Here is a 22,446-nt window from a genome sequence, read left to right on the forward strand (position 1 = left end):
CTTTGTGATTGTGTTACCTCACTCAAGATGATGCCCTCCAGGTCCATCCATTTGATAGGAATTTCATAAATTCATTCTTTTTAATAGCTGAGTAGTACTCCATTGTATAAATGTACCATAATTTCTGTATCCATTCCTCTGTTGAGGGACATCTGGGTTCTTTCCAGCTTCTGGCTATTATAAATAGGGCTGCTATGAACATAGTGGAGCATGTGTCCTTCTTACCGGTTGGGACATCTTCTGGATATATGCCCAGGAGAGGTATTGCTGGATCCTCCGGTAGTACTATGCCTAATTTTCTGAGGAACCGCCAGACTGATTTCCACATTGGTTGTACAAGCTTGCAATCCCACCAACAATGGAGGAGTGTTCCTCTTTCTCCACATCCTCGCCAGCATCTGCTGTCACCTGAATTTTTGATCTTAGCCATTCTGACTGGTGTGAGGTGGAATCTCAGGGTTGTTTTGATTTGCATTTCCCTGATGATTAAGGATGTTGAACATTTTTTCAGGTGCTTCTCTGCCATTCGGTATTCCTCAGGTGAGAATTCTTTGTTCAGTTCTGAGCCCCATTTTTAATGGGGTTATTTGACTTTCTGGAGTCCACCTTCTTGAGTTCTTTATATATATTGGATATTAGTCCCTTATCTGATTTAGGATAGGTAAAGATCCTTTCCCAATCTGTTGGTGTTTTTTTTGTCTTATTGATGGTGTCTTTAGCCTTGCAGAAGCTTTGTAGTTTCATGAGGTCCCACTTGTCAATTCTCGATCTTACAGCACAAGCCATTACTGTTCTATTCAAGAATTTTTCCCCTGTGCCCATATCTTCAAGCTTTTCCCCACTTTCTCCTCTATAAGTTTCAGTGTCTCTGGTTTTATGTGAGGTTCCTTGATCCACTTAGACTTGACCTTAGTACAAGGAGATAGGAATGGATCGATTCGCGTTCTACTACATGTTAACAACCAGTTGTGCCAGCACCATTTGTTGAAAATGCTGTCTTTCTTCCACTGGATGTTTTTAGCTCCCTTGTCGAAGATCAAGTGACCATAGGTGTGTGAGTTCATTTCTGGGTCTTCAATTCTATTCCATTGCTCTATTTGTCTGTCACTATACCAGTACCACGCAGTTTTTATCACAATTATTCTGTAGTAAAGCTTTAGGTCCAGCATGGTGATTCCACCAGAGGTTCTTTTATCCTTGAGAAGAGTTTTTGCTATCCTAGGTTTTTTGTTATTCCAGATGAATTTGCAGATTGCACTTTCTAATTCGTTGAAGAATTGATTTGGAATTTTGATGGGGATTGCATTGAATCTGTAGATTGCTTTTGGCAAGATAGCCATTTTTACAATGTTGATCCTGCCAATCCATGAGCATGGGAGATCTTTCCATCTTCTGAGATCTTCTATAATTTCTTTCTTCAGAGACTTGAAGTTTTTATTATACAGATCTTTCACTTCCTTAGTTAGAGTCATGCCAAGATATTTTATATTATTTGTGACTATTGAGAAGGGTGTTGTTTCTCTAATTTCTTTCTCATCCTGTTTATTCTTTGTGCAGAGAAAGGCCATTGATTTGTTTGAGTTAATTTTATATCCAGCTGTGTCACCGAAGCTGTTTATCAGGTTTAGGAGTTCTCTGGTGGAATTTTTAGGGTCACTTATATATACTATCATATCATCTGCAAAAAGTGATATTTTGACTTCATCTTTTCCAATTTGTATTCCTTTGATCTCCTTTTGTTGTCGAATTGCTCTGGCTAGGACTTCAAGTACAATGTTGAATAGGTATGGAGAAAGTGGACAGCCTTGTCTAGTCCCTGATTTAGAGGGATTGCTTCAAGCTTCTCACCATTTACTTTGATGTTGGCTACTGGTTTGCTCTAGATTGCTTTTATCATGTTTAGGTATGGGCCTTGAATTCCTGATCTTTCCAAGACTTTTATCATGAATGGGTGTTGGATCTTGTCAAATGCTTTTTCTGCATCTAACGAGATGACCATGTGGATTTGTCTTTGAGTTTGTTTATATACTGGATTACATTGATGGATTTCCGTATATTGAACCATCCCTGCATCCCTGGGATGAAACCTACTTGGTCAGGATGGATGATTGTTTTGATGTGTTCTTGGATTCGGTTAGCAAGAACTTTATTGAGGATTTTTGCATCAATATTCATAAGGGATATTGGTCTGAAGTTTTCTATCTTTGTTGGGTCTTTTTGTGGTTTAGGTATCAGAGTAATTGTGGCTTCATAGAATGAGTTGGGTAGAGTACTTTCTGTTTCTATTTTGTGGAATAGTTTGTGAAGAACTGGGATTAGATCTTCTTTGAAGGTCTGATAGAACTCTGTACTAAACCCATCTGGTCCTGTGCTTTTTTTGGTTGGGAGACTATTAATGACTGCTTCTATTTCTTTGGGGGATATAGGGCTGTTTAGATCATTAACCTGATCTTGATTCACCTTTGGTACCTGGTATCTGTCTAGGAACTTCTCCATTTCATCCAGGTTCTCCAGTTTTGTTGAGTATAGCCTTTGGTAGAAGGAACTGATGGTGTTTTGGATGTCTTCAGGATCTGTTGTTATGTCTCCTTTTTCATTTCTGATTTTGTTAATTAGAATGATTTCCCTGTGCCCTCTAGTGAGTCTGGCTAAGGGTTTATCTATCTTGTTGATTTTCTCAAAGAACCAGCTCCTTGATTGGTTGATTCTTTGAATAGTTCTTCTTGTTTCCACTTGGTTGATTTCGCCCCTGAGTTTGATTATTTCCTGCTGTCTACTCCTCTTGGGTGAATTTGCTTCCTTTTGTTCTAGTGCTTTTAGGTGTGTTGTCAAGCTGCTAATGTGTGCTCTCTCTAGTTTCTTTTTGGAGGCACTCAGAGCTATGAGTTTTCTTCTTAGAAATGCTTTCATTGCATCCCATACGTTTGGGTATGTTGTGGCTTCATTTTCATTGAACTCTAAAAAGTCCTTAATTTCTTTCTTTATTCCTTCCTTGACCAAGGTATCATTGAGAAGAGTGTTGTTCAGTTTCCACGTGAATGTTGGCTTTCTATTATTTATTTTGTTATTGAAGATCAGCCTTAGTCCATGGTGATCTGATAGGATGCATGGGACAATTTCAATATTTTTGTGTCTGTTGAGGCCTGTTTTGTGACCAATTATGTGGTCAATTTTAGAGAAGGTACCATGAGGTGCTGAGAAGAAGGTATATCCTTTTGTTTTAGGATAGAATGTTCTGTAGATATCTTCCAGATCCATTTGACTCATAACTTCTGTTAGTTTCACTGTGTCCCTGTTTAGTTTCTGTTTCCATGATCTTTCCATTGGTGAAAGTGGTGTGTTGAAGTCTCCCACTATTATTGTATGAGGTACAATGTGTGCTTTGAGATTTACTAAAGTTTCTTAAATGAATGTGGCTGCCTTTGTATTTGTCGCATAGATATTTAGGATTGATAGTTCCTCTTGGAAGATTTTACCTTTGATGAGTATGAAGTGCCCCTCCCTGTCTTTTTTGATGACTTTGGGTTGGAAGTCAATCTTATCAGATATTAGAATGGCTACTCCAGCTTGTTTCTTCATACCATTTGCTTGGAAAATTGTTTTCCAGCCTTTCATTCTGAGGTAGTGTCTATCTTTTTCTCTGAGATGAGTTTCCTGTAAGCAGCAAAATTTTAGGTCTTTTTTGTGTAGCCAGTTTGTTAGTCTATGTCTTTTTATCGGGGAGTTGAGTCCATTGATATTAAGAGATATTAAGGAAAAGTAATTGTTGTTTCCTGTTATTTTTGTTGTTAAAGTTGGCATTCTGTTCTTGTGGCTGTCTTCTTTTAGGTTTGTTGAGGGATTACCTTCTTGTTGTTTCTAGGGCGTGGTTCCTGTCCTTGTATTGGTTTTTTTCTGTTATTATCCTTTGAAGGGCTGGATTCGTGGAAAGATAATGTGTGAATTTGGTTTTGTCGTGGAATACTTGGGTTTCTCCATCTATGTTGAGAGTTTGGCTGGGTATAGTAGCCTGGGCTGGAATTTGTGTTCTTTTAGTGTCTGTATAACATCTGTCCAGGATCTTCTGGCTTTCATAGTCTCTGGTGAAAAATCTGGTGTAATTCTGATAGGCTTTCCTTTATATGTTACTTGGCCTTTTTCTCTTACTGCTTTTAGTATTCTATCTTTATTTAGTGCATTTGTTGTTCTGATTATTATGTGTCGGGAGGAATTTCTTTTCTGGTCCAGTCTATTTGGAGTTCTGTAGGCTTCTTGTTTGTTCATGGGCATCTCTTTCTTTAGATTTGGGAAGTTTTCTTCTATAATTTTGTTGAAGATGTTTGCTGGTCCTTTGAGTTGAAAATCTTCATTCTCATCCACTCCTATTATCCGTAGGTTTGGTCTTCTCATTGTGTCCTGTATTTCTTGGATGTTTTGAGTTAGGATCTTTTTGCGTTTTACATTTTCCTTGATTGTTGTGCCGATGTTCTCTATGGAATCTTCTGCACCTGAGATTCTCTCTTCCATCTCTTGTATTCTGTTGCTGATGCTCGTATATATGGTTCCAGATTTCTTTCCTAGGGTTTCTATCTCCAGTGTTGCCTCATTTTGGGTTTTCTTTATTGTGTCTACTTCCCTTTTTAGGTCTAGTATGGTTTTGTTCATTTCCATCATCTGTTTGGATGTGTTTTCCTGTTTTTCTTTAAGGACTTCTACCTGTTTGATTGTGTTATCCTGTTTTTCTTTAAGGACTTGTAACTCTTTAGCCATGTTCTCCTGTATTTCTTTAAGTGAGTTATTAAAGTCCTTCTTGATGTCCTCTACCATCATCATGAGATATGCTTTTAGATCCGTGTCTAGCTTTTCCGGTGTGTTGGGGGTGCCCTGGACTGGGCGAAGTGGGAGTGCTGGGTTCTGATGATTGTGAGTGGTCTTGGTTTCTGTTAGTAAGATTATTATGTTTACCTTTCGCCATCTGGTAATCTCTGGGGTTAGTTGTTATCGTTGTCACTGTTTAAAAATTGGAGCAGACTCTGTGTTCCACTCAGCCGAAGTCTCAAAATCCTGTGGCGTGTGTCGTGGCTAGTTGGCGAGTGTCAGCCGACCCTGCGCCCTAGCTACCCCGGTGCTGTTCTGACCGGAAGAGGCTTGTGGCCCTACTCAGGCCGGATTTCTGTCTCCCCAACCAAAGCAGTCTCAGTTCCCGCGCGATTGGACTGGAGCAGAAGCTGTGTTCCACTCACCAGAAGTCTCAAGATCCTGTGGCGGGTGTCGTGGGTAGCTGGCGGGTGTCAGCCTACCCTGTGTTCTAGCTACTCTGGTGCTGGTCAGACCCGAAGAGGCTTGTGGCCCTACTCAGGCCAGTTTTCTGCTTCCCTAACTAATGCTGTCTCAGGTCCCGCGCCCAATTGGATTGGGGCAGAAGCTGTGTTCCACTCACCAGAAGTCCTAAGATCCTGTGGTGGGTGTTGTGGGTAGCTGGCGAGTGTCAGCTGACCCTGCGCCCTAGCTACCCCGGTGCTGGTCTGACCGGAAGAGGCTTGTGGCCCTACTCAGTCCGGATTTCTGCCTCCCCAACCAAAGCAGTCTCAGGTGCCGTGTCGTATTTCATCCTTTTTGATGAAAATAATCCCTTTAGTAGAGTTGTTGGCATAATTTATCAGTGCTTTTCAAACATCAGTGTGCAAGGTGGCATGAAGAGCTCTGCCTGCTGGTAGGGTTCCTTTGACTTCTCAGAGCAGAGAAAACAGATAAACGTTGATGAGTGGCTTGGAATCATATAGTTCCACATATGATTCAAGTTTCATGGGTGTCTTTTAATGTTGGGATTTCCCGCTCAAGTGACAGGGATGGCCATTCAGAGTTAAGTCTTTCATGTTCAAATATTTATACAACCAGCAAAAAATAGGTAGTAACTGAAAAGGCAAATTATTAATGAGAGATATGTTTTTAATATTTTAATGCAAACACATGTAACAAGCAGGATGTAATTTTAAGAAGTGTCTCCAAAAATTTCAGCCCAAGCCCACTATTGCCTACCTACCTACCTACCTACCACCTACCTATCAACTTCTCTACCTACCTGTGTAAAACTTTCTAATCCTACCCAATCCCACTTTTCACTTGTTCTTCTAGGCAAAGGTAATACTTTGAATTCAGTTTGGAATATCAAAATACAATGAATAAATCTTATACTTGTTCATTTTCTTTTTAAAAAGTAAAGTTTTCCTATATTGCAGGCTCTATGGGTAAGGTAGGGAAATAAGTTCCCTTATGAATAGAACTCCTGTAATTCATTATGTCATGAATCTGCAAGAATCCACAAGATCAGAGTATTTCATAGTATAAAATGATGAAACCTTTTTTATCTCAGGATTAAAACATTCAACCTTTGAAAAAATGAGGAGAGCCCTCTAAGCAGTTGATATTTCCTTTGAGAGCAATGAATTTCACAGCTTAGAGGTCATGTTTGTCACATAGAAAAGCCAAGATGTTTTCAGATGGGGAGCAATTATGAAAATGTAAAACACTCTCAGGCATAACATGTGACACTGAAGAAAATGCCACAGAAATAATGAGTAGGCCATTAGCACCATCAGAGCAAGGAGGGGAGATAATTTGAATTCCATCACTTCTTATAGTCATATGGTCACAAGCGTATTAGCAAGTGACAAGTCTAAAATAAAATATATGTGATAGACACAAATCTTCCCTGGTGACAAACTATGAGAAAAGGAAGTAAGCCATTAGTAAAACAATGTTAATTTTTGCTAAGTTACTATTCTCAATAATAGGTAGTGGCCCTGTCTAAAAAGCACTAGCCATGTTTTACATTTTAATTACCTAATAACTAATGTCTCAGAGAAGCTCCTGGAAACTGTGATTAATTTTAGTTACAAGTTTCCTTAATCTTTGAACTTATTTTTCTCACTAATTAACCCTATACTTAATGCATATTTCATACTGGACCCATTGACTGCCCTTTGTGGATGCTGGCAATATCACTACAACATCTAGTGTTCAGTTTTCATTACTGTCACATTTGGAGTGCTATGTGACCTTGCTCTTCTCAGCCACACCCTCTACTCTCTAGAGCCCTCCTAATAGAAGGAATGTCAAAATTCTACTTTTTGTACAGAATCTCATACTAGCTCTTAGAGCTTACCAAATATTTACTAGTGAGCAGGACCAATTACATATCACATATAGTTTCATATACTTTTAATGATATTCTTACACTTCCGTGGGAACTGCATGAGGAACATGACAGCATGTAGGTCTTCAACTGGCTTGAAATCTTCCTACAGTAATGAATGAAATCATGAACAGTGGAGAACACAGAGGAGATGCATGTGAAAGCGTTTAGGACAGGTCATATTAGAGACCTTCCTGAAAGCAAACCACATGCTGAGAATAGGCAAGTTCACTATGGTGGGATCTTAAGGACATCCTAAGATGCTCTATACCTGCCCTCATTCCGTGACAGCTCACTGATTCAGGTTTCCTAGTCTCTCTTCCATTTCTCAGTTCAGCGCCTTACTTATCATCTGGTTAAAAATAGATATCCTAATTATACTAGTAATATAACTTATTAAAGAAATAAGTTTAGAAAATTTGTACAACTGGAGACACACAGGATACATTGAACAAAATGATGTTTTTTTTACTATTTTTTTAACTTTAAACAAAATCTTATTACACAAAGGTTGTCACATAATTGGATAATTCTCTACTTTGTACACAATCATTCCCACCCTCCACAGAATGACTGCTTCTGAACTTCTAATGTGGTGACCCAGCACTACAGTCCTGATGCTAACAGAACAGTAGAGATGCCTCAGTGATGTAAGTTGAAAGCATGACAGTGATAATAGGGCTCTTGCACCCAGCATCAGGAATATACAAATGTCAGTAGTAAACCATTATACATTGTCAATGGAAACCAGTAACTGAGAGTTACAGTGATCAGCCACCATTCTCTTCGATCATTTTCTCAGGAGTTATCAATGAGGAACCTGCCTTGAGCTTTCTGTCACAGTTCATTGATAAGGGCAAAGCACTATTCTAGGAGTTAGAACATGCCACCCCCCGTACCTGTTCCCATTGAACCCATTGCACCCATTTCAGGGTCCTTATTTTCTTTAGGGGTTTCTGTCACTACAGCTTTGGCTGCAATTAGCAAGGAAGCCATCCCAGCAGCATCCAGTAAGGCAGTTTTGCTTTTGTTTGTTTGTTTGTTTTTGTTTTTGTTTTTTTTGTTTTGTTTTGTTTTTCGAGACAAGGTTTCTCTGTGTAGCCCTGGCTGTCCTGGAGCTCACTTTGTAGACCAGGCTGGCCTCTGCCTCCCAAGTGCTGGGATTAAAGGTGTGCACCACCACTGCCCAGTTTGGTAAGGCTGTTCTTACAACCTTAGTTGGATCAATGACTCCCTTTTCCACCATGTTCACAAAATCTCCAAGCATGGCGTCATAACCAACTTCTGAGGAACTCTGCAGAATTTTCTCAACTATGAGAGGTCCTTCAACAATTCCATTCTTAGCAATTGTCATTGCAGGGATTTTGAGTATTCTTTTAATAATTTCTATACCTACTTTCTGATCTTCATTATCAGGCTTTATTGAATCCAAGGGTAGGGTGCACAGAAGCAGACACAACCCCTCCTAGAACAATGCCTTCTTCTACGGCTGCTCTTGTAGCCCTGAGAGCATCTGTAACTGTCATTCTTCTCACTCAGTTCCACACCACTTGTCCTCCCTCCATGCTTTACCGCAGGTACTCCTGAAAGTTTAGCGAGTCACTCATTCAGCCTTTTCTTTTCATATTCACTAGTTGTGATGTCTAGCTACTCGGTGAATATATCTTTCAATTTGAGTTTCATCACATTTTGCTTTTAATAGCATGGCATCATCTTTGATGACAATCATCTTTCCAACTTTTCCTAAGTCATGAGCTTGAACATCTTCAAGATTTAGGTTCGACCCCTCTTCTCCAAACACCGCACCACCAGTGGCAATAGCCATATCTTTAAGCTGGTTCTTCCTATTGTCCACAAGCCCTGAAGCTTTGATTGCTACAACCTGAATACCAACTTTGAGCCTGTTTGAAACCGGTGTGTATAGAGCTTCTCTGTCAACATCTTTAGCGATTATGACCAAGGACTAGCAATTTCAAGAGCAGCTACAATAGGTTTGACACTAGAAAATTTTTTTTCACTCAAGAGAACATGAGCATCTTGGAATTCACATTTCTGACCTTTTGATATGTTAATAAAACATGGGGAGATATATCCTCTACCGAACTTCTGCCTCAATAATTTCTAGCTCATCATTCCATCCTTCCCTGTAATGACACCCTTTCTTCCAGAATGTATGACTTTCTGTTTTCTGGCTGTGTGACCAGAGGTGTCATGGCACTGGCAGGTGTCATGCCTTCCCAACCATGACAGACCATGATAGCCTCAATCTGTGAGCCTGAATAAACCCTGCCTTCCTTAAGTTGATTTTGTTGGGTATTAAGAAGAGTAGGAGACCCCAAGAAGAGCTGTTTAGTTCTTATGTCCTGTGGACTGACAGACAGGTCTATAATGTATTTCACAAAGCACTCATGAAGAAAATCTGTGGAGGCAAAACCAGCCACCTATAGTGGAAACTAATTGCACGTTTGTGTTGACTTCCTCTTAATGCCCCTTTCCAGTTTTACTCTGTGCCTCATTCCATAGTTATGGAATAATGTGAAAATAAGTTATGTCTTTGCTTCAAGTTCTGCCTTCAGTAAATAGAAGAGAGCACATGCTTTTTAAATTTGATTAACTATATCATCAAGATTTATACTGTGGATGCTCATAATTTTTTTATATGTAATTAAAAACAAAATAGCCTCTCATGCAATGCATTGGGACCAGAGTTTCCTCTCCCTCCACTCTTCTCACCCCCTACTTCCTGTACCCCAGATCCTTCTTTTATGTGTTTGTGTGTGTGTGTGTGTGTGTGTGTGTGTGTGTGTGTGTGTATTCTTCAGGACAAAAACTGTTACAATGATCATTTACTGTGGTGCAGTGATCGGATGAACTTCTACATATTTTACTGAAAAAAAATCAGTTTGCTAAATTGCCAAATGCTTTGACCCTCTTATTTGCTTTAATAGAGAGTAGCTTAACAAAACTATCATTGCTTTGGCTAGGCATAATTACAAATTCCAGTTATAAAAAATTTGGGAAGTGAAGGCAAGAAGATCTGTAAAATATTGTCATATAAGGGTGAGAATATTTTTACATGAGAAAAAGGTACTCATTGCCTTGTAATGATATTTCATTTTTCATGAGAATTTGGGAATAAGTGGCATAAATCATTTTATACTATATTTTATCAAAGTAGAGCCCAGAACCCAGAAGACTGAGTAATTTTCTCAAGAAGGATCAAATGTGGTAGGTCCTAAAATAGGTTATTGTATTTAGTAATTGTTAAACAGATTTCCTAGTTCCTGGTTTTCATTCCTTTTCTCACCAGATTTAAATGTGTTCCAATTTTGAACACTTAATTTGATACCCTTATAATTTTTATGAGAGTTTAATTACTTATTGAAGATGAAAGCACATTTGACTTCCACAGTAATTGCTCCTTATCCACCAAACTGATTTGTCATTTGAGAGTTAGACTTTAAATTAAATTTAATAAAATTAAAATCGAAGTTAAAGGAGCTATGAGCTCTCCTCCTCCTCCTCCTCTTCACCTTCCTCCTTCTCTTTTCTCTGTTAAAGAAAACACACTCATACAATATATCCAGACCATAGTTTTCCCTCCCTCCATCCTCCCAGGTCCTTGCCACCTTCTCTCTGCATCAGATCCACTGCTCCTCTGTTTCCTCTGCAGTAAAGAACTTGCCACATAGGGCAAAAACCAAACAGGACAAAATGAGATACAATAAGACAAGGCCAAAGCCCTCATACTGAGGCTGTGTAAGGCAACCCAATAGGAAGAAAACAGTCCCAAGAGCAGACAAAAGAGTAAGCACCCCCCTCACTAAGTATGAAGTCCCACCAAAACAGCAAGCTAACAACCTTACCAGATACACAGAGGACTTGTGTATTTATGGCTATGAAAATAGTACAAGACAGACAACTGAGGCACAAGCAATTGTTTTTTTACACCAAATCTTTTGGAATGTTCCAGTGAGTACAAGGCATACAAGATTGTATTACTGTTCTGAAGAAGATCCTGGCAATCTCAGAGATGATTCCATGCCTTTTTTTTTTTTCCAAAACAGTACTCAAAGGACTAGAGTGAAAATAAACCAAGTGTGGGTAGAAGGTGAAATAAACATAGCACTACACCAGCAGGAATCCACATTTGGAGCAACAGTTATTGAGAGGAGAGAGGGATTTCTTCATAAATTGCCCAGGCTAATTGGTACACTTCCCATGGGCACATCATGTAGAAGAGCTGGAAATTGCAAAGCTTTGAGCCAAATCATATGTCTACTCTACCACACACTTGTCTTAGTATTATTTCTAACACCAAAGTGATCAGAAAATAGCTGTCCCTTGAGAGATTGATAAATAGAGCCATGACACAGTGATGGAGCAAAGTATTACATAAGCATAGGTTAGGTATAAACATGGAAAAGCAGATTAAGTGACTGTGAGTAGTTAAATCTGTGGGAACAGAGAAATGAAATTATTTTGTATAATATTATAAGATGTAAATGATGATTATGAAACAAATTTATCCTAATCCTGTATAGATATGGGGATGTATATAATTGCCCAGTAGGTTGACAACAACATATGAAGTTATTTAGGATTGAGAAAGACATTCTCTATTTAGCAGCAATTCCATATACTTTTTACACACTCTGCTTTAGTAAAAAAGCAAATGGATACACTTTTGCTGTCTATAAATTTTAGAACATAATATTTCATTGCAAACAAGACATGGGAATACATGCATAACAAAGCTCAGGAAATGCTCTTTGACCTTGTGCTAAGCAGGACATGCTGGTCTTGGATCACCTTCAGGAGGAAAGCATATTGTCTCCTTTGAAAGATGCAGATATATTTAGCCAAATAAGAACCTGCCTCATTTAAGAGTTTTATAGCAAACACGAATGGAGAGTAGTTTGCATAATGTTCTTGAGTTCCTTTAATAGTGTTTATCTTTTATAAGGCTCTTTAGAACAGGTGCTGGCCACCTGTCAGCAACATGATTTTTATGGACTCAACCTTTTACTGGTCTAATGCCCTTGACATATAAAATCAACAGTCTTAGAAGAAGAGAGTGTTGAACGTGTTAAGACAGCTGCTAACTTTGCATTTAGTCATTCATCCTTTGTCAAGTGAAACAGAGAAATTTGAATCACAGCAAGAAGATGCATTAGAAAATTCTCTCCAGTAAAGTAAAATAATTATATTTTTCTGAATTTTTTCAAAGTTGGTATACAGCTGCATTTTATAAACTAGCTACGTGGAAACCAAGCCAAATACCATTCACATAATGTCTTTTTTTTGTCTCAGTGTTACTTAATTTTACATGCATTCTACTTGGAAATATTTGTTTTATAATTGTATTAATGAATAAAGGCTTTGGAACTACAAACAGTTGCTTTAACTTATTTTTGGTAAAATAAGAAAACTAACATTTCTCTCCACATTTGCATAAAATCTCTCAAGCTCAGTTTTTTACACATATTTATTGACCTACATCCTAGACAGATTTTTGCACGGTAGTGAATAAACACAGTCCTACAAATCTGTACACAGGGAGACATTTCTATTCATAAAGCATCCATGCCTTAAAGGAGAAAGCTGTTTATTATTCATTTGTCCAATTAGATTCCAACTTCCTCTAAATGATCATGAACAAAGAGAAATGAAGGAGGTTTCAACCCATGGGAAATTCTTCTTGCTCTTGTTAGAAAGCACATACAAACCGCAGCCCATCTCTATGTCTTCTCACTCATGGTAATGTTAGCTGTGGGGCTAACTCTTAACCTTTATGCAGAGATACTTGATGCTATGTGTCACTGCCTCACATCATGCTTGGCAGTGAACTTTCTGTTTCCCTTAATAGAATTTGCATACTTTGTTTTCAAGCTGTATTCTAAACCATGTGTGCTCTTAGAAACAGTAGCTAATTGGGTTAACTATGCTTGGTTGTCAAGAGCAATTTTAGATGTGGTCTTCATTTTAGGCAGTGTGCGATTATTTCAAGACTGCTTGGAGGGCATAAGTAGATAGACATTCATTGGGTATAGTGTGGTGAAAATCTGATCTTTCATGAGAGTACTTAATTGGACACAATGCAATACCCAAGGTGCAATGAAAAGATAAGACAACAGTTAGAGCCTGCAGAGTGGATGAGTTCTTTTAGTAATTATTGTATCGCCACTTCTGTTTTTTGCATTTACCCTCATGCATGTTTTTCTTTAGGTTCATTATAGGTCTCTGTTGCATTATCATGGAATATGTTATTATCTAGTTCTCAGAGAGAGTATGTGTAATACTGAACAGTGTTATCTGTGAGGAGTCACTTAGTCAGAATCTGTATTGCATATGAACCATATTTACCTTCATAATGTCCTTTTGTTTAGTGATTGAAATATCTTGAAAAAGAAATATAAACCATGGAATACAACTAGTCATCCATTAAATTAATGCCAGTGCAAAGTTTATATTCATAAATATAATCAAACATATGTGAAAGATGGTCCACATATATGTATGATATTAACTACATCCAAAAATAAAATCAAAGACACATTATATGCTTATATGCATGTCCTTATGTACCACAGGACCATGTACAATAAATATATACAATGGGAATTTTTAATTAAAAATTTAACAGAAGAACATTAAAGAAAAATGTTCTTACCTTTCTAGTAAGTAAGATTCACAATAAATGATGTCATATGTTTCTGTGTATCAAAGCATCACCTAGAAATTTTTAAAATTCCATTGTCCAATAGCTTATTTTCATTGACTGTTGTGTAGATATCTCTTATGAGTTGAAACATTCACTCCTGAGCGATAGAGGGAGAATCACACAACTCAGGAAAGTAATGAATCTTAATCTAAAAGTTCAGAAAGTCATAATGCTTACAGAACTGCTGTTCATCTTTTAAAAGCTTTTTCATTAAAAATAATTAATATAGTAAATTTGAATAATATTTTCCCATCTCACATCTTCCCTACCACCTACTTACCCATCTTTACATTCTCTCTCTTTCTCTATCTCCCTCTCACTCGCGGTTTCTCTCGCTCAACAAGACACAAACAAAAACCAAACTAACAGGCATACACACAACCCACCCCCACAGAAACACAAAAACAAAAATCAAAATAAGTAATCAAAAATCTATTAAACAGGAAATGCCCAAACAAAACAAAATAAGGTAAAAACTGTAAAAAACCATTTAGTCCATTTTGAGTTGATCAACTACTCACGACCCTAGGTTTAACCTAAAGTGTGTTTTACAAATACAGGGAGACACCATTGGAGAAACCTGACTTTGCCCTTGCCATTGGGTATCAATTGCAGATAGCTTCTTATGGGTAGGATCCTGGGTTTACTTACTCTGTGCTAGGACTCCTTATGCATACCAGCAACTTCTTTGTAAGCTCATATGAGTATCAGTTCTGTTGTGCCTGGAGGATGCTGTTGCCTTGGAGCCATCTATCCCTTCTGGCTACTACAGTCTTTCTCTTCCACATTAGCCCTAAACCTTGAGAGGAGAGCTTGAAGAAGACATACAATTATCCAGTTTAGGACTTTGTGCTTCAAAATCTCTCACCTGTTTCACCTTGTGTAGTTGTGGGTCATCCACTGCAAGAAGCAGATTCTCTAATGACAGCTGTGGCTATGCACCTTTGGCAGAATAATAGTATTCAAATGTTATTGGAATAACTAAACTCTTTCTAATTAGAATACCATGAGACAGATTAACTAACTGACACTGCTAATGTGGCTAAGAACCCGAGACTAGATAGATCATGGGCCTTGGAGAAAACTTACTATTATTTTTTTATGTTCTTTTTTTAAATTGGGTATTTATTTCATTTACATTTCAATGCTATCCCAAAAGTCCCCCACACACTCCCCCACCGACTTCCCTACACACCCACTCCCACTTCTTGGCCCTGTGGTTCCCCTGTACTGGGGCATATAAAGTTTGCACGACCAATGGGCCTCTCTTTCCACTGATGGCCTACTAGGCCATCTTCTGATTCATATGCAGCTAGAGACACAAGCTCCCGGGGGGTACTGGTTAGTGCATATTGTTGTTCCAACTATAGGATTGCAGATCCCTTTAGCTCCTTGGGTATTTTCTTTAGCTCTTCCATTGGGGGCCCTGTGATCCATCCAATAGCTGACTGTGAGTATCCACTTCTGTGTTTGCTAGGCCCCTGCATAGTCTCACAAGAGACAGCTATATCTGGGTCCTTTCAGCAAAATCTTGCTAGTGTATGCAATGGTGTCAGCGTTTGGAAGCTGATTATGGGATGGATCCCCGGATATGGCAGTCTCTAGATGGTCCATCCTTTCGTCACTGCTCCAAACATTGTCTCTGTAACTCCTTCCATGGGTGTTTTGTTCCCAATTCTAAGAAGGGGCAAAGTATCCACACTTTGGTCTTCATTCTTCTTGAGTTTCATGCGTTTAGCAAATTGTATCTTATATCTTGGGTATCCTAAGTTTCTGGGCTAATATCCATTTATCATATATTGTGTGAGTTCCTTTGTGATTGGGTTACCTCACTCAGGATTATGCCCTCCACGTCCAACCATTTGCCTAGGAATTTCATACATTCATTTTTTTAATAGCTGAGTAGTACTCCATTGTGTAAATGTACCACATTTTCTGCATCCATTCCTCTGTTGAGGGGCATCTGGGTTCTTTCCAGCTTCTGGATATTATAAATAAGGCTGCTATGAACATAGTGGAGCATGTGTCTTTCTTACCAGTTGTAACATCTTCTGGATATATGACGAAGAGAGGTATTGTGGGATCCTCCATTAGTAGTATGTTCAATTTTCTGAGGAACCGCCAGACTGATTTCCAGAGTGGTTGAACAAGCTTGCAATCCCACCAACAATGAAGGAGTGTTCCTCTTTCTCCACATCCTCGCCAGCATCTGCTGTCACCTGAATTTTTGAACTTGGTCATTCTGACTGGTGTGAGGTGGAATCTCAGGGTTGTTTTGATTTGCATTTCCCTGATGATTAAGGATGTTGAACATTTTTTCAGGTGCTTCTTCACCATTAGGTATTCCTCAGGTGAGAATTCTTTGTTCAGCTCTGAGCCCCATTTTTTAATGGGGTTAGTTGATTTTCTGGAGTCCACCTTCTTGAGTTCTTTATATAAATTGGATATTAGTCCCCTATCTGATTTAGGATAAGTAAAGATCCTTTCCCAATCTGTTGGTGGTATTTTTCTCTTATTGACAGTGTCTTTTGACTTGGAGAAGCTTTGCAAGTTTATGAGGTCCTTCTTGGTGATTCTCAATCTTACAGCACAAGCCATCGCTCTTCTATTCAGGAATATTTCCCCTGTACCCATATCTTCAAGGCTTTTCCCTACTTTCTCCTTTATAAGTTTCACTATTTCTGATTTTATGTGGACTTCCTTAATTCACTTAGATTTGACCTTAGTACAAGTAGATAGGAATGGATCAATTTGCATTCTTCTACATGATAACTGCATGTTGTGCCAGCACCATTTGTTGAAAATGCTGTCTTTTTTCCACTGGATGGTTTTATATCCCTTGTCCAAGATCAAGTGACCATAGGTGTGTGGGTTCATTTCTGAGTCTTCAATTCTATTCCATTGATCTACTTGTCTGTCACTATACTAGTACCTTGCAGTTTTCATCACAATTGCTCTGTAGTACAGCCATAGATCAGGCATGTTGATTCCACCAGAGTTTCTTTTATCCTTGAGAAGAGTTTTTGCTATCCTATGTTTTTTGTTATTCCAGAGGCTTCTGCCGATTGCCCTTTCTAATTGCTTGAAGAATTGAGTTGGAATTTTGATGGGGATTGCATTGAATCTGTAGATTGCTTTTGGCTAGATAGCCATTTTTTACAATGTTGATCCTGCCAATCCATGAGCATGGGAGATCTTTCCATCTTCTGAGATCTTCTTTATTATAAAAACTTCAAAGACTTGAAGTTCTTTTCATACAGATCTTTCACTTCCTTAGTTAGAGTCTCGCCAAATATTTTATATTATTTGTGACTATAGAGAAGGGTGTTGTTTCCCTAATTTCTTTCTCAGCCTGTTTATCCTTTTTGTACAGAAAGACCATTGATTTGTTTGAGTTAATTTTATATCCAGCTACTTCACTGAAGCTCTTTATCCGGCTTAGGTGTTCTCTGGTGGAATTTTTAGGGTCACTTATATATACTATCATATCATCTGCAAAAAGTGATATTTTGACTTCTTTCTTTCCAATTTGTATCCCCTTGATCTCCTTTTGTTGTCTAATTGCTCTGGCTAGGACTTCAAGTACAATGTTGAATAGGTAGGGAGAGAGTGGACAGCCTTGTGTAGTCCCTGATTTTAGTGGGATTGCCTCCAGCTTCTCACCATTTACTTTGATGTTGGCTACTGGTTTGATGTAGATTGCTTTTATCATGTTTAGGTATGGGCCTTGAATTCCTGATCTTTCCAAGACTTTTATCATGAATGGGTATTGGATTTTGTCAAATGATTTCTCTGTATCTAACAAGATGATCATGTGGTTTTTGTCTTTGAGTTTGCTTATATAATGGATTACATTGATGGATTTCCATATATTGAACCATCCCTGCATCCTTGGAATGAAACCTACTTGGTCAGGATGGATGATTGTTATGATGTGTTCTTGGATTCGGTTAGCTAGAACTTTATTGAGGATTTTTGCATCGATATTCATAAGGGAAATTGTTCTGAAGTTCTCTATCTTTGTTGGTTTAGGTATCAGAGTAATTGTGGCTTCATAGAATGAGTTGGGTAGAGTACCTTCTGTTTCTATTTTGTGGAATAGTTTGTGAAGAACTGGGATTAGATCTTCTTTGATGGTCTGATAGAACTCTGCACTAAACCCATCTGGTAATTGAAAGTTTGGCTGGGTATATTAGCCTGGGCTGGCATTTGTGTTCTCTTAGTGTCTGCATAACATCTGATCAGGCTCTTCTGGCTTTCATAGTCTGGTAAAAAAATCTGGTGTAATTCTGATAGGCTTGCCTTTATATGTTACTTGACCTTTTTCCCTTACTCCTCTTAATATTCTATCTTTATTTAGTGCATTTGTTGTTCTGATTATTATGTGTCAGGAGGAATGTCTTTTCTGGTCCAGTCTATTCTTTTGTAGCCTTCTTGTATGTTCATGGGCATCTCTTTCTTTAGGTTGGGGAAGTTTTCTTCTATAATTTTGTTGAAGATATTTGCTGATCCTTTGAGTTGAAAATCTTCATTGTCCTCTACTCCTATTATCCATAGGTTTGGTCTTCTCATTGTGTCCTGGATTTCCTGGATGTGTTGAGTTAGGATATTTTTGCATTTTGCATTTTCTTTGATTGTTGTGCCGATGTTCTCTATGGAATCTTCTGCACCTGAGATTCTCTCTTCCATCTCTTGTATTCTGTTGCTGATGCTCACATCTATGTTTCAGATTTCTTTCCTGGGGTTTCTGTCCCCAGTGTTGCCTCACTTTGGGTTTTCTTTATTGTGTCTACTTCCCTTTTTAGGTCCTGGATGGTTTTATTCAATTCCATCACCTGTTTGGTCGTGTTTTCCTGCAATTCTTTTTAAGGGATTTTTGTGCTTTCTCTTTAAGGTGTTCTATCTGTTTAGCAGTGTTCTCCTGTATTTCTTTAAGTGAGTTATTAAAGTCCTTCTTGATGTCCTTTACCATCATCATGAGATATGCTTTTAAATCTGGGTCTAGGTTTTCAGGTGTGTTGGGGTGCCTTGGACTGGGCGAAGTGGGAGTGCTGGGTTCTGATGATGGTGAGTGGTCTTGGTTTCTGTTAGTAAGATTCTTATGTTTACCTTTTGCCATCTGGTAATCTCTGGAGTTAGTTGTTATATTTGTCTCTGGTTAGAGATTGTTCCTCTTGTGCTTCTGTTAGCCTCTATCACCAGACCTAGGAGACTAGCTCTCTCCTCTGAGTATCCGTGGTCAGAGCACTCTCTGCAGGCAAGCTCTGGTCTTACAGGAAAGGTGCACAGATATCTGGCATTCAGACCTCTCTCCTGGCCAAGGATGAAGGCCCAAAACAGGACCTTTCTGGGAAGGTGTGTTGCTTTGGCCTGTCACAGAAGCTGTTAACTTCTGTAGTCCACTCTCTCACCTGTGCAGATTACTGTCAGTGGTGTCTCAGAACCAAGATGTCTTCCGAAGATGCTGAGGCAAAGCCCTCTCAGGCCGGGTGGACACCTATCCTCTGGCCGGGAGGACACCTATCCTCTGGCCGGGAAGGTGCCTGGATGTCTGCAGCCCGAAAAGGGGGCTGCCTCAGAAGCTCTGTGGCTCCTGCCTGTCCCTGAAGTTGTTAGCTCCTGTAGTCCACACTCTCACCTGTGCAGACTATTTTTGTTGGAATCCCAGAACCGAGGTCCTCATTTAAAAATCTTACTATTATTATTCTGCTCCAGGACCATATTGCTTATGCTCAGTATTATGTGAGCTGTAAATAACAGCTAGCAAGCAGAAACCCGCTTATTTGAGGAGCAATCTTCAAGGTGGGCAGAGAACTCTAGGGATGTAGTTGAGTGAGCTTTGTAGTGATGAAGCTGTTTGTGAGTCGTCCTCGTATACTTCTGTTAGTAACTCCAGTGAACTAGTTCACCAAACTAGTCTTGGGTGGAACCATTTTTCTGGTCTTCCATCAGTGCCCTATCTGAGGGGAATCAATTTTTATTCATGTCTCTTTATGAAAAGGAGTGTAAAGCCAATTAACCAGTCTTTACAGTCAACACTATGGATATTTTCTACAAAATACTTCTTTTGGTTTTATTCTGGGAATAAAATATTAAACATCGATTAATTGGTCTAATTTCATAATTATTGTCAAGGATGGAAAATAATGGTGCATCAAAAAAATCTCAGCCAGGTGTTCTCACACACATTTTTAATTCAAGCACTTGGGAGGCAGAAATATGTTGAGTTCAAGGCCAGCCTGGTGTAAAATGTGAGTTCAGGACAGCTAGTGCTAGAAAAGAAATCTTGAAAAGAAAAAGAAAAAAAACAGAAAGAAAAGAAGGAAAGAAGGAGATAGAAAGGGAGGGAAGAAGAAAGAGGGAGAGGAGGGTGTAGAGGGAAAGGGGGAAGGAGAAGGAGAGAGAGAAAGAGAGACAGAGAGACAAAGAGACAGAGAAAGATTATCTTGGGTTTTGGATTTAGATCCTAAGTTAGTACAAGGTACCCATGCTTTAAAATATCAACGGAACAGTATGTAGTTTAGCCTTGAGTCTAATATAAATGTGCCTTTCTTTGGGAAATAGGATAACAGTTTTGTTCAAACACAATGGAGAGAGGAAACTAAAATTAAAGCTATGTGGAATTAATTCTAAAGTTTTATACATCCTATAAACTTCCCTTATTAACATGCATCTTAATTTTATGATTCTCAGAATATTTTTCAATTCTCTAAGAAATCATCAAAAGTATTGTAGGAAAATGTACAGAGACAAAGTAAAATTAAGACTAAAACATCATTCATTAGGTACTTAATGTTGACACTTTCAACAAAGTCACTCTCCTTCTTGTTTGGAAAGCATTCACATCAACATCTAGAAAGGCTATTCTCTGAAATTTATTTTAAGTACTTAAACAATTTTACGTATGAATTTAATGAAATAAAATTTGGGTAGGCCAAATCTAGTACTATTTTAAGTGAAAAGATGACTAATTAGTCCAATATTTCAGATAATAATCACTTCCGTTTACAATTTTGTTGTGTCACTTGTAAGAAAGGCTGCATCATCAAACATCTTTTTGGTTAAATAAGTGTAGATACTATAAACACATTCTTTGTATTTCTTCCCCTATAGATTAATGGTGTTCTGCACAGAGGGCAGAATTGTAACCTAAAGCTCTAGACTTAGGCTTTACTGAAGTCCAAAAGTCAGAAGAATTGGGTCTGAAATGCAGCTGGTTTTATGGTTCATTCAAGATGTGAATTTAGAGAACCAGCCGGTTTCCTGTCCCATTTTTCTAAGGCACAGAATGAGTCCTTTGCCTAGTTTAATAGTTTTCACTTCTTTTTCCCCTTCAGCATCTTGCAGACAAAACCGTATGCCTAATCTAGACATGGATAAAATAAATGTGAAGCCAGACCTTTTGTTATGGAAGTAGGGCTGAGAGAAAAAGGCAACAACTATGTGTGTGTGTCTGCCTGTCTGCCTGTCTTGGGGAACCCTATACCATCATGTGAAACTTACTTCCTTAAGACTTGTTAACTACAATCAAGGGTTATCAAATAAATCCTCACAGCGTTTCTGTGGGATTCCTAACCCGGGGGGGTGGGGGGGCAGCCAGGTGTGCCTCTGGCTCTTTCTTGCAGCTCTTGGCAATCTTTTCTTCCAGTTTGGTGCCTTGTCCAGCCTCAATACAAGGGACTTCACCTTGTCTTATTGTATCTTGCTTTGTCATGTTTGGTTGTTGTTTCTTGGAGATCTGCTCCTTTTCTGAAAAAAAAAAATGGATGGGAGGAGTAGAAAGAGAACAAAATGTAAAAATTGTGGTTGGATGTATTGTGTGAGCAAAGAATCTATTTGCAGCAGAAAGAAAGAAAGAAAGAAAGAAAGAAAGAAAGAAAGAAAGAAAGAAAGAAAGTCCATGCCTACTTTTAAAAAATGTTCTAGAATAGCAAGCCCCCTTTCATAGTCAAACAACTGACTCAAGTGTACCATAAAAATATCAACTTATTTATATTTAACAAATGAATTAACTGAGAGAAATCAAGGTCTTTGCTCAGCACAAAGGTCAGACGACTGAGGAGTTTTGTTTTTTTAGCTTATTAAATGTCTTTACTCATCTCTCCAGTTCACTGAGGCTTCTTTTTTATTTAAGGCAAGCGCCCTTTCAGAAAAGGTTTTTGATTTCTCAGCTTTAGTAACCATGAAGTTCCACTTAAAAAATGCTATCAGCAACACTGTACACAGCCGTTAGACTTCTCCCGATGTAGCCTGCAACAATAAAAAAGCAGGTGAGGGAGAGTATTTTCTGAAAAATAGTTAATTGCCCAGGCAGAGAAAGCCTGGAGGAAAAGGCTTTCATGAGGGGGCTATTTTCTTTACCACTTACTAAAGCAGAGTTCAGGGTGTGAGGCAAGAGTAATGGGTTTTCACCGTGACTAGTTTCTGATGCCCTTTATGAGCAACAATCTCTATCTACCTGAAATAAAGGAAATGAATCAAAGCAAACTTTTACCAATCCCAAAGGGGCCCAAAGTGAAATTGCCCCAGCTGTTACCTTATATAGACT

The 22,446-nt window shown here is 38.6% G+C and overlaps 1 protein-coding gene and 1 pseudogene across 1 annotated transcript in view; one reads left to right on the top strand and one right to left on the bottom strand.

Moving 5' to 3' along the window:
• Thsd7a (thrombospondin type 1 domain containing 7A) overlaps positions 1 to 22,446 on the top strand; it is a 420,538-nt gene that overhangs the window by 159,981 nt on the left and 238,111 nt on the right. The window lies entirely within an intron of this gene.
• LOC110296426 (60 kDa heat shock protein, mitochondrial-like) lies at positions 8,051 to 14,182 on the bottom strand (annotated as a pseudogene).

Source organism: Mus caroli, unplaced genomic scaffold (assembly GCF_978045245.1).
Source record: "Mus caroli unplaced genomic scaffold, Mus_caroli_1 scaffold_7, whole genome shotgun sequence".
In the NCBI taxonomy this organism is placed as follows: Eukaryota; Metazoa; Chordata; class Mammalia; order Rodentia; family Muridae; genus Mus; species Mus caroli.